This window comes from Pseudorca crassidens, chromosome 10, assembly GCF_039906515.1.
Source record: "Pseudorca crassidens isolate mPseCra1 chromosome 10, mPseCra1.hap1, whole genome shotgun sequence".
NCBI classification, from domain to species: Eukaryota; Metazoa; Chordata; class Mammalia; order Artiodactyla; family Delphinidae; genus Pseudorca; species Pseudorca crassidens.
In genome coordinates this window covers 28,160,192-28,172,389 of record NC_090305.1, presented here as the reverse complement: position 1 = coordinate 28,172,389, position 12,198 = coordinate 28,160,192, and positions in this window count along the sequence as shown.

Sequence of the window (12,198 nt, the reverse complement as noted above, 5' to 3'; positions counted from 1 at the left end):
GTTTCTGAGCATATCTGTGACCAGTCTTTCTGAATTTAAACTGTTATAGGGCCCACTAAATCACACAAATTTCACCCCAGGGATGAGAAAGAGGAGTAGGAAGAAGTGGAGAAGAAACAGCACTCACCACAATGAAGCAAGTGTGGGGCTGTTTAAGTAAGAGGCTGTGAAGCTCTGCATTGCCAGTCTGCAGAGTCAGCTGGAAGCACTGTCCTCAATCATGGTCTCCATTTCCCAGTGAATCTTTGTATTTGCCTACAGCATGTCTGTTTTCAATTTAAGTCAAGTTTATTTCAGGCCTTGGGCCTGTGGAGTCCTGCTAAGGACAAGGTCCTATAATCTGAACAATCTGTCTTTGTTTTCCTAGGGTGCAATTTCTTTGCCTTTGCGAGGAGCCTGGGACCATGAGTACCCATTTTACACAAACATGTGATGAAGAGAAATATAATCAAACAGGGAGTATTTAAGAACCTAAACTTACACGGATATAGAGGACAAACTAGTGGTTACCAGGGGGGAGCTGGAAGGGCAAGATAGGGATAGAGGATTCAGAGGTACAAACTACTGTGTATAAAATAAGCCACCAAGGATATATTATACAGCACAGGGAATATAGCCAATATTTTATAATAGCTATAAATGGAGTATAACCTTTCAAAACTGTGACTCACTATGTTGTACACCTGAAATTTACATAACATTGTATACCAATTACACCTCAATAAAAAAAATTGTTTTGAAAAAAGAACACAAACTTGGTCTTGACATTGTGAAGGATATATTAGAAATATATATTAGCTAGAACGCGTTCAGTGCAAGCAACTGAATACACAGCTAAAACTGGTTTAATTGGTAAGAACGGTTATTTTCCCCCATAACAAAAATTCTGGAGGCCAGGCAGTTCCGGGGTCTGTGTAGTGTTGACTTAAAAAAATGTATGCACAATGTGAGAGCTGCGAGTTAAGTTTTATCTCGGACTAAATGAGGACTGCAGCCCGAGACACAGCATTTCAGATAACTCTGAGAAACTGCTCCTTTGAGGAGGGGAGGGGAGGAGCCAGGTGATATAGGAGGTTTTTCAACAAAGAGCAGGTAATTGGGAAGTCAAAAGATTACTGTTAAATAAAGAAAACCAGACATCTCAAGTTAAGGAATTTAGAGCTTTTCTATGTATGCAAAGATGCAAGAGTCTGGGCTCACTGAAATCACTCCTGTGATATGCACCTCAGCGATCTGGGGCCAGGAGCCTGTGTTTTCACATCCTGAGTTTCCTCGGGGCTCACCAGCCCATGTTGGAGGGCTGCAATCATTGGTGACTGTGACATCCTTTGTTTACTGATAGCAGGAAATATTCCATTTATAAATATTCCATTTATATATTTATATATTCCATTCAGTAGTCACTCAATAGAATCAGAGGCCCATGTTCCATACAGCTTTCCACCCTGTCACTCTTAAATTACTGACTCTCCCTTTTGGCTCTTCTTGGAGTGGCATGATCGCCATCAGAGTTCTAGACAACCACAGAGAGGCAGAAGACAGGATATTTTATTTTCATGCATTTTTCAAATAAGAGAGTTAAGTATTTCCCAGAAACCACAGAGCTGATTTTCATTTAGGTCTTATTGGCTAGAATTGGGTCCCCTGCCCAAGTCTTAGCTGCTGGAGAATGCAGCCAAGAGAGTATTTAGGCATCTTCAGCCTCTACGGCAGGAGGAGGATTCTGCCAGCAAGGAAACACAAAGGGGCTTGTAGGATGCTTCAGCAGTCAACACAACCCGCCACGGTACAAGGTACACTTTACTCTCAAAGAGCTTACAATTAATAATAACATCATTTTGTATGGTGATTGACAGTTCACAAAGTCCTTCTGAATAAATTATCTCACTTAATCTTCACATTGCCCTGCAAAATAGATTAAATTACCCTTTCCATATTTTTAAGGAGGAAATTGAATCTCAGTATGGAAGAAGACTAGTAATATAGTACAAATTAAGCTTCCTCAACCTTGTAAGTCTACTAGTAAACAAACTTAGAAATCACAGGGATCAACTGGAATTGGAACTAGGTAGGCAGATCGCCACCAAAAATCAGCCAATAGTCTAGGAGAAGAGGAAATGAGCAGACAAGAAAAAATGAATACCCAGTGAATAGGTAAATCTAAGACAGGGGTCATGAATGCAAGCCCTACTGAGAAGTTTAATTCTACAGTATTTATTGGGCACTTACTGTTTGTGCAAAGTTTAGACTGTGGAGAAAATCAATGTGAATTAGACTTAGTCTGTGCTCTAACAGCAGAGTTTAATGTAGCCCCAATTAGTAAATGCTCTGACAGAAACATGGAACTCAATATCTCATGAATAGCTGAGGGAAGAAAAAAGAATGTAGGCAGATTTTAGAGAGTAGGACACCACAGTCTTTTATTCAGCTCTCTTCTCCCTCCACATGTGATGTTCATTGTTAATGAGTTTATTTTCTTCCTACGCAACTATTTTTGGTTCCCAGATCATTTGACATGAACACCAACCAGCCAGGATGGATGTTGGCCAGGGTGCCATATTCTTTTTCTTTTTTTTTTTATTTTTGCGGTACGTGGGCCTCTCACTGTTGTGGCCTCTCCCGCTGCAGAGCACAGGCTCCGGACGCACAGGCTCAGCGGCCATGGCTCACGGGCCCAGCCGCTCCGCGGCATGTGGGATCCTCCCGGACCAGGGCACGAACTCGTGTCCCCTGCAGTGGTGCAGTGGTTGAGAGTCCACCTGCCGATGCAGGGGACATGGGTTCGTGCCCCAGTCCGGGAAGATCCCGGGCCCGTGAGCCATGGCCGCTGAGCCTGCACGTCCGGAGCCTGTGCTCCGCAAGGGGAGAGGCCACAACAGTGAGGGCCCGCGTACCGCAAAAAAAAAAAAAAAAAGAACCTAGGTTCCATCCAAAATTTCGCCTAAAACACAGTTATTTAGCCCTACCTTTTCTACATCTTTCTAGGTTTTTTTTTTCTTAAATCTGTACCAGTAGGGAACTTTGAATGAATTTGCTCTATGCAGATCCTTATGAAAATGATGCAATTAGAAACAGGGAGAGATGCTGGAAAGCAGCAGGAAGCTCAGAAAGTAGACAAAAATTTTCTGTACGCTAATGTAAAGTGGAGTTAAACATTTTCCCTACCCTCAGTATTCTTTAAAAAACTAAGTTGACCTGGCCTTACAAAGGAACTTCTAGTCTTGAGCTGATGGGATGTGCTCAGTTGAATAAAGTCTCAAATAATAATTAATTTTTTCCACTTTAAAATTTTTCAGAGATTATTCCATTCAATGGAACTCTCATAAGAGAGGTAGAAAGCAGAAATTATTAAAAGTACAAAAAACAAGCAAAAAGTATTCACTGGCATTGTCTGCTGGGAGAGGTCATTAAGAGGACATGACCACCAGCTGACCCAAGAGCTGAACCCAGGCAATCGGAGGTGCCTCACCCCCTTCCCTTTCCTTGGAATGTACGTCCCACCCACTTTTCCCATAGCCGAAGACATTTCAAGGACAATTCTTGAGAGAGCACTGTTTTGTTGAGACCATCTGGACTGAATACGTGACTGAACCCAGTCAAGGCCTCCACATAAACTTTTAAGATTCTGATGGATGGGTGTGGAGATCTACTCAGCTTACACTCATCCAAGACAAGCCTCAGGTGTAAGCTCCCTTGCCTATTAAAACTTATCACCTGCCAATCTGGAGCGATCTACCTATTTCCTCGTTCTCTCTTTGCCCTCCACGTATGGAAGCCAATTTCAGATTTCACCCACCGAGCTCCCAAGGTTGCAAACCAACACCGTCTGACCTTCAAGTAAATAGAACAAATTCAGATTTGTGGTCATGTGAACTCTGCCTGCACATGGCCTTTCAAAAAATATTTCAGGGACCAGTCCTCCAAGAGTCATTTAGTATCTCATGCAACAGTGATAGCTTATTGCATATAAAGGTGAGAATTGTTGTTGCGATGTGTACAGTTGATGGAGAATAATAGCAGCCTTCTCAGCAGCTAATAAAAGGCCATCTGGAGACACCCTTCAACACTGATGTTACATTTCATTTTTTTAATGCACTAGAGATTGCATGGAAAATTAAGTTTTGTGAAACCCAGCAAAGTGGCATGCTGTTGCCTTTCCTTAGGACTTTGTCACTTGTATTCATAGTATTGTTTCTAAGCTGACAAGGTGACGCAAATCAAATCCATTTTTAGAACTTACTTTGGCTTTACTGTTGTAGATTTCTATATATCACAAATCCACACCTTGGAAACAGACCAAATAAATAACATATCCTATGTACTAGTGTCCTCTGGTATCTTTAGTAGTCAAAGTAAAGTAGAAAATCTGATTTTTTTTTTCCCTTCCAGTCTTAACTGAGTGAAAAATTGTGTCATTGTCTTCTTGGATAACCCACACATTTTTCTCCCTCCCTGAGGGAAGTAAAACTAACATTCTTCAGTGTTTACTCTGTCTGAGACACATATTCATATACAAAACATTCAAGGAGGGTGACAGAAAACTGAGGCCCAGCAGGACAAGCAGATGAAGTTGCCCACAATCCAACATCTGGAAAAAGGCTGAACTGGAACTTGGGTCAATCTAATGCCCAAGTCCATGCTCTTTCCACAAGTGGACATGATTCACAGAGGCTGAGCTGATACACAACCAAAAAAACCTAGAGAGGAGAGATATATATATGTATATGCAATGTAATATTACTTAGCCATAAAAAGGAATGAAATAATGCCATTTGCAGCAACATGAATGAACCTAGAGGTCATACTAAGTGAAGTAAGTCAGACAAATATCTAATGATATCACTTATATGTGGAATCTAAAAAAAATCATACAAATGAACTTATTTACAAAACAGAAATAGACTCAAAGACGTAGAAAACAAACTTATGGTTACCAACGGAAATGGGGGGGTGGATAAATTAGGAGTTTGGGATTAACATACACACAGTACTACATATCGATATAAAGCAAATAAACAAGGACCTACTATATAACGCAGATATTCAGTATCTTGTAATAACCTATAACAGAAAAAATCTGAAAAAGAATATATATATACACACTGTACACCAGCTGTACACAACATTGTACACTGTGTATCAACTATACTTCAAAATAAATAAATTAAAAAAACACATGCCTAGAGAAGCCACTTGGTCAACAGAATGAAAAGAAGAAAAAGGAAATGTATTTTCATATTGCAATCAGAATCTTAGAACTAGAGGCCCCCAGACAGTGACCTCAACACACTGGCACCGCTCCCTCCCCAGCCCTAGTCCCCGGGGTGGGGTTGAGGGTTTCCTTCCCAGGCTCTGCTGGAGTCCCCTGACTGCATCTGAGACAGGAAGACAAGAGCACAGCCATTTTGGAAAAGGACCAGGGAACGCCTTGGGCAAAACAGGCCTTGGAAGCCAAAGAACAAGGGCCCTGGGGGCCTGAGTCCCAGAAGGGGGAAAAAAACAGGCTTAAAAGATTAACTTTATCTCCGTTACACTGACGAGTACACCTAGCTGCCATAACACAAAAAGCTCAACTATACATTTGCACCTTATCCGTTCCTGTGCTTTCTTGCAGGAAATTCTCCTGCATTTCTTTCCTCTCAGAGAAGCACTTCCCATTCCTGACAGCCACCCTGGAGCCCCCTACTGCTGATTAAAGAAATTATCAGTGATTATGAGACACACCTGTCTTCTGTTTTAAAAGCAACTTGCCCTGGGGAGCTGGCCCTTTCCCCCCCCCCCCCGCTTTCTCCGTTGTGCACATTCTATCTCTTCTAATAAAAAGCTTTGCTTGTCTAAGAGTCTTGAGGAAGCGATATTCATTTCTACGGTATCGCTGTCCAAGAATCTGGAAAGGGCCGTGCACCAGCTCATGAAGGTATGCTCCAGGTTAGAGGGAAAAGCTAAAGGGATTCGCTACCAGATCCCCGGCGCCCGGCCAGGGTGGGGAGGGGTCTCCGTGTGCCCTGGGGGCGCCCTGAGAGGGGCACGGTCACTGGGCAGGAGGACGTGTCCAGGGGGAGCGCCGAGGGTTCCAAAAGGTAGCAGGAGTCGAGGATGGAGAAGAGGGGAGGCCTCGCGGGTGGAATCTTGAACAAACATGGCCTCGGAGCCAAAAGGGTGGAAGGCGCAGGGATGGAGGGTGCTTTGAAGCTACTGGCCTGGACCGAAACGCGTCTGACTCACCTCAGTCGGTCTTCTGAACTGCGAGGACCCCGGAGACGGCGCTAGGCAAGCGGGTCCGACCCTTTTCAGGCCCCCCCTGTCCGCAGGTGGAGCTCCCGGAAGCAGCGGGACGCCTCGGCAGTGTTGGGTCTGTTTCCGCCCGGAGGGCGTGGCACATCGATTCTCGCGTTTTTTCCGGGACCAATTGGTGAGCCCTACTGTATGCCCTGCGCCCATCTTGGGGCCCAGCGGGGACCCAGACAGCCCCGACCTACCCTCCCAGGGCACACAGGCCAAGGGTTCTTAGATTCTCGTCTCTTATTACTTTCCGTTTCCCCGGGACCCTGGAAAGGCTGCGGGCATACCCAAGCTGCCCAATAAATGTGTATTGAATAAAAAGAAAAAATCTTATAAATAGAAAGCATTATACCCATCAATACCCACAATAGTTTGCTTCCACATCACCCGCATATCTTCAGTACCAGTAAGAGGACCCTCAGCAAAAATATGAAGTAAAACATGTTTTCCTGTGCATGCATACGCACACACATGCATGCATGCACACAAATACACACATACATACCTGTTAAAAATACTCAAATTGGGCTTCGCTGGTGGCGCAGTGGTTGAGAGTCCGCCTGCCGATGCAGGGGACACGGGTTCGTGCCCCGGTCCGGGAAGATCCCACATGCCGCGGAGCAGCTGGGTCCGTGAGCCATGGCCGCTGAGCCTTCGCGTGCAGAGCCTGTGCTCCGCAACGGGAGAGGCCACAACAGTGAAAGGCCCGTGTACCGCAAAAAAAAACACACAACCAAAAAAACCTTTGTTGCCAATTTCCCATTGTTCAGGAAAACCCATCGCAAGAATGTGCCTCAATTTTCCCTTCTTCTCTGCCCCTGCCCCCATTCTATTACTCACACAAATACCCTTTTTATTCTCTTAGCTCCTTTATACTCTCTCCCAGATCAAAATGTATGTGCGTAAAAAGATCTAATATGAATTGTCAACACTTCTCCCAGAGTTACAGTTTACTCTCAGTCCTAACTAGAATTAAAGATGTGGTCTGCTGTTAAAGGAATCTTCAGCACAACTAAGCATGTGAGAAAGTATATTTGGGGGTGGCATCTTTGAAATCATCCTAGTTGATTATTTCTTCTCTTGGTCTACAAATTTATTGTCCAACTGAGCAGTGACTTCGATGAGAGTCAGAAATTTTGTGTTCTCACAGCATCATGTGGAGACTTCCTTCACATCATGTAGTCACAATCTTCCTGTGAGTTCATCTCCTGCAAACTGGCTACCATCTCCTTGAGAGGAACCATGTCGTATGTACACATTATTTTTATTTCCAAGGGCTAGAAGTGAGGCTAGCATAAAGTGTAATAATTACTATAGAAAACGTTGATTGGTCTTTCTCTGCAGGCTGCACAGTTCAAAGGGGGTTCCATGCACTATCTCATTTAATCCTTAAGACAAACATTTGACATGGGCTCTGCCGTTATGCCCCCTTCAAGGTGGAAAACAGCAGCACAAAGTATGCAGGGCTGTGACAGTGCAAGACTACAAAGTAAATGGCTCTCCCTGGAGGTGGGCAGTGCACAACCGTGCAGAATTAACAACAGCCCTCTCAGTCAATGCTTTTAGAATCAAATTTAAATTTTCAATTGAATAGTAGGCTTTTATCAGATATATCTGTAATTCTGAAGAATAATTTTAGAGGTCTTGATACCTTAAACCAAAGAACATGTTAGAGGTAAAGACAGCCATCTGCCTAGTGTCCTTCACAACTTATTGTCCAGATAACCATTTATTCTGACAGAAAATTGTCACTAACATTGCTCTGATGACCATATGGTCTAACGAGAATGAGAAAACTAAAGGAGAGAATAGGACAGATTGTCTGAAGTAAAGATAGTCCAGAAAATCTGAGAATATCATCAATGTTACTCTACTACAAGTTTTAGGCTATTTTGGTAATAATTTAACATGAAAATGTCTCTTTTCTATAAACATATGTAATGCGTACTGGCCACGTGGAGCTCTGCTAAAACATAATAAAATCTTGTATGTCTTTATTTTCTAAAAGTAATAGCATATTAGGGCTTCCCTGGTGGTGCATGGTTAAGAATCCGGCTGCCAATGCAGGGGACACGGGTTCGAGCCTTGGTCCAGGAAGATCCCACATGCCGCGGAGCAACCAAGCCCATGTGCCACAACTACTGAGCCTGCACTCTAGAGTCTGCGAGTCACAACGACTGAAGCCTGCGCGCCTAGAGACCATGCTCCACAACAAGAGAAGCCACCGCAATGAGAAGCCTGCACACCACAACGAAGAGTAGCCCGTTTGCCGAAACTAGAGAAAGCCTGCACGCGGCAACGAAGACCCAACACAGCCAAAAATTAAAGAAAATAAAAAGTAACAGCATATTAGAATTTAACAACTGAGAGTCAACCAATAGAAGTACACATTACATGAATTCATGGCATTTATCTGAATTGATATTTTGTCCATGGTCTCAGAATCAAAAGGATATTCGAGTAATCCTGAAAGAAGTTATTAAATTCTGCATTTCTCTTTTTTAAAGGACTTTTAACGGCATCTGTATATTGCGTTGTGTATAAATATTCCTAATATCATTCTCCGATCTCATGGTAAATGGAAAGAGAAGGTCAGTATAACAATAAGAGGTTCAAGTGCAGAGGGAGGAAACATGCCATGAAGAATTAGTAACTTAAAATGAGTTAGTGTGAATTAGGGATGGATTTACTGAATAGAATTCAATAGCAATCTCATATCCAAGGTCATAGTCTAGCTTCACTGCTAATGAATTGCTCATTTTAGCACAAACGCAGTACAGTTCATGAACAATTATCAACATTTAGTTTTATCAACCATAGATCACAATCACAAAGGATGACATTAGGTGCATCTAAGTAGATTATTAAAGAAATTTTGTTTATAGCACCTATGGGTTGCCAGAATGGGCATCATTTCGAATATTTTCAGGGAAATAGAATAATCCTGAACTTAGGGAGACACCTACAGGTAGAGTAGAAAAATCAAATAACATAAAAGGAGTATCTGAGAACCAGAAAACAATAATATTGTTTAATCAGGAAAACCAAAATAATTTTCTTTGAAAATAGTTTTGAATGCTGAGACCATTTTTCATAATGATAAGCACAAATTATATAAGAATATCTTAGTAGAAAAAAATATACATTTTTTTTAATTTTATGTCTCAACTTTAAGGTACTTATAAAAATCAAACTTCGTCAAATGGTCTAAAGCATGGTCCATAATTGTTGGAAATGGGTCAGGATTTACCTATTGGTAGAAATAACATTAGTTGCGATCACCATTACTATTATCATCATCATCATTTTTACTGAGTGTCTACCAAATAGCAACAAGTATATTTAGATATTCATCACTTTGGTAAGTTTTTTTTCATTTAAAATAAAAATACCCCGGTTGCACTTCCCTGCTGGCACAGTGGTTAAGAATCCGCCTGCCCATGCAGGGGACACAGGTTCGAGCCCTGGTCTGGGAAGATCCCACATGCCGCAGAGCAACTAAGTCCGTGTGCCACAGCTACTGAGCCTGCACTCTAGAGCCCATGAGCTACAACTACTGAAGCCCACGCGCCTAAAGCCTATGCTCTGCAACAAGAGAAGCCACCCCAATGAGAAGCCCAGACACCGCAATAGAGTAGCCCCCGCTCACCGCAACAGAGAAATCCCGCGCGCAGCGACGAAGACCCAACGCAGCCAAAAATAATAAAATAAATTTTAAAAAATAAAAATACTCCTGATAAAACAAACATGGTCAGTGCCAGCAGACATTTATGCCTTAACGTAAATGATTTTATTAGGTTCTTTCTTAAAGAAAAGAATTTTGAGTAGTATGAAGTGGGTAGCAATATACAGATACTAGTGGAGAGTGATGGTGATGAATAGCATAATCTTGTCTGTGAATATAGACCTAGAGCTGTTTAACAGCCCCCCATCCCCACCCCATTAAATGAATCCCCACTCCCTGAAATGGAAATCAGAAGAATTCATCCGGTTTTCTTTTGTTGCTTATCCCTCCTACTTCTATGCAGGTTTTGCTCAGAAAGGCTGCATCTTCGAAGCTCTCCTCCACTGCCTATATTACTATTATAATATTCATATTTATATAACACTTATATTTCCATTAAAGGAAAGGATTTGACATCTTCAGATGCCTAGAGACATCATTCTAGTATACTTCCAAAGCCGGAAAAGCTTCTAAAGCTCTGGTATTGACCAAAAAATTATTAGAAAACAAATCCTGTAATTCTGACATTTCCTAATGTTGACATTATGCCAGTGTATCCAGTCGTGAAATCACTGCACATCAAAAAAGGTCCACAAAAGAACTAAAATGGGTGAGAGGAGAGCAGATTCCACACAGCAAATACTTAAGGATCAAAAGCCTTTGTTTTTTTTTTAAAGACAAAAGCCAGATTCTGTCGATTCAATCTTCCAAAAATAAGATCATAGTCTCTCCATCTTTGCCATCTCTGAGCAGCACCTAAGCAGCAGATAAGCTTAGATACTTAGAATTTCCGTATTATATTATTGTAACAGTCTCTCAATTCTTATCTCCAGTCTCGACTCCATTAAAAGGCATCTTCCACACAGCTGTTATGCTGAAACAAATCTCATCAGATTATTTCCCTGGTTAAAACCCTTCTATGAATCTCTTTATCTTCAGGATAAAGTCCAAATCCCTGAACTGTACAAAATCGGTCAGCGCCTGCCTTCCCAGTTTCATGACTTAACATTCATTCTTGTTTAATAATAACAACTAACATTTATAAAACATGCACCATATGCCAGGGCTGTCCTAAATACTTTTTTGTTGTGTTAAAACATACAAAACATAAAATTTATGATGTTAACCATTTTTAAGTGTAAAGTTCTGTGGCTTTAAGTACATTTACATTGTTGTGCAACCATCACCACCTGAAACTCTATACTCATTAAATATTAATTCCCCGTCCCCTGCACTCCCCAGGCCCTGGCAAGCACCATTCTACTTTCTGACTCTTCTATGTACCTCATATAAGTGGAATCATTCAATATTTGTCCTTTTGTAACTGGCGTATTTCACTCAGCATAACGTCTTCAAGATTCATCCGTTATTACGTGTCAGAATTTCCTTCCTTTTTAGAAATAAGCTGAATAGTGTTCTGTTGTATGTATATACCACATTTTGTTTATCCATTCATCTGTCAGTGGACAGCTGGGTTGCTTCTACCTTTTGGCTATTGTAAATGATGCTGCCATTAACATTAATATACATAGCTTAATGTACAAATATCTGAGTAACTCCCTGCTTTCAATTCTTGTGCATGTATACCCAGAAGTGGAATTGCTGGGCCATATGGTAACTGTTTTAATTTTTTTGAGGAATAATATCACCTTCCACAACAGCTGTATAATTGTACATTCCCATTAGCAATGTCAAAGGGCTCTGTGATAGTTAATTTTATACGTTGACTTGACTGGCCATGGGGTACCCAGATTAAACATTATTTCTAGGTGTGTCTGTGAAGGTGTTTCTGGCTGAGATTAGCATTTGAATCAGTGGACTTGGCAAAGCAGACTGCCCTCCCCAATGTGAGTGGGCAACATCCAGTCTGTTGAGGGCCTGGAGGAGGAAGGAGATTGGAGGAAGAAGGAATTCACCACTTTTTTCCATCTAACTGAGCTGGGACATCTCATCTCTTCTCTGGCCCTTGGACTGGGATTTACACCACACGCTCCCCTGGTTCTCAGGCCTTCAGACTCAGACTGAATCACACCACTGCCTTTTCAGATACAGACACCCCCGGTTCACATCATCATTCTGGAGGAAGCCATGGTAACAGCCTGAGCACTTTCATTTTAGGGACTATTCATAAAGATCCACTCTCCTGAGTCTTAAGCCAAGCCTAGCAATAACAGGGTCACGTGTTCACGTTC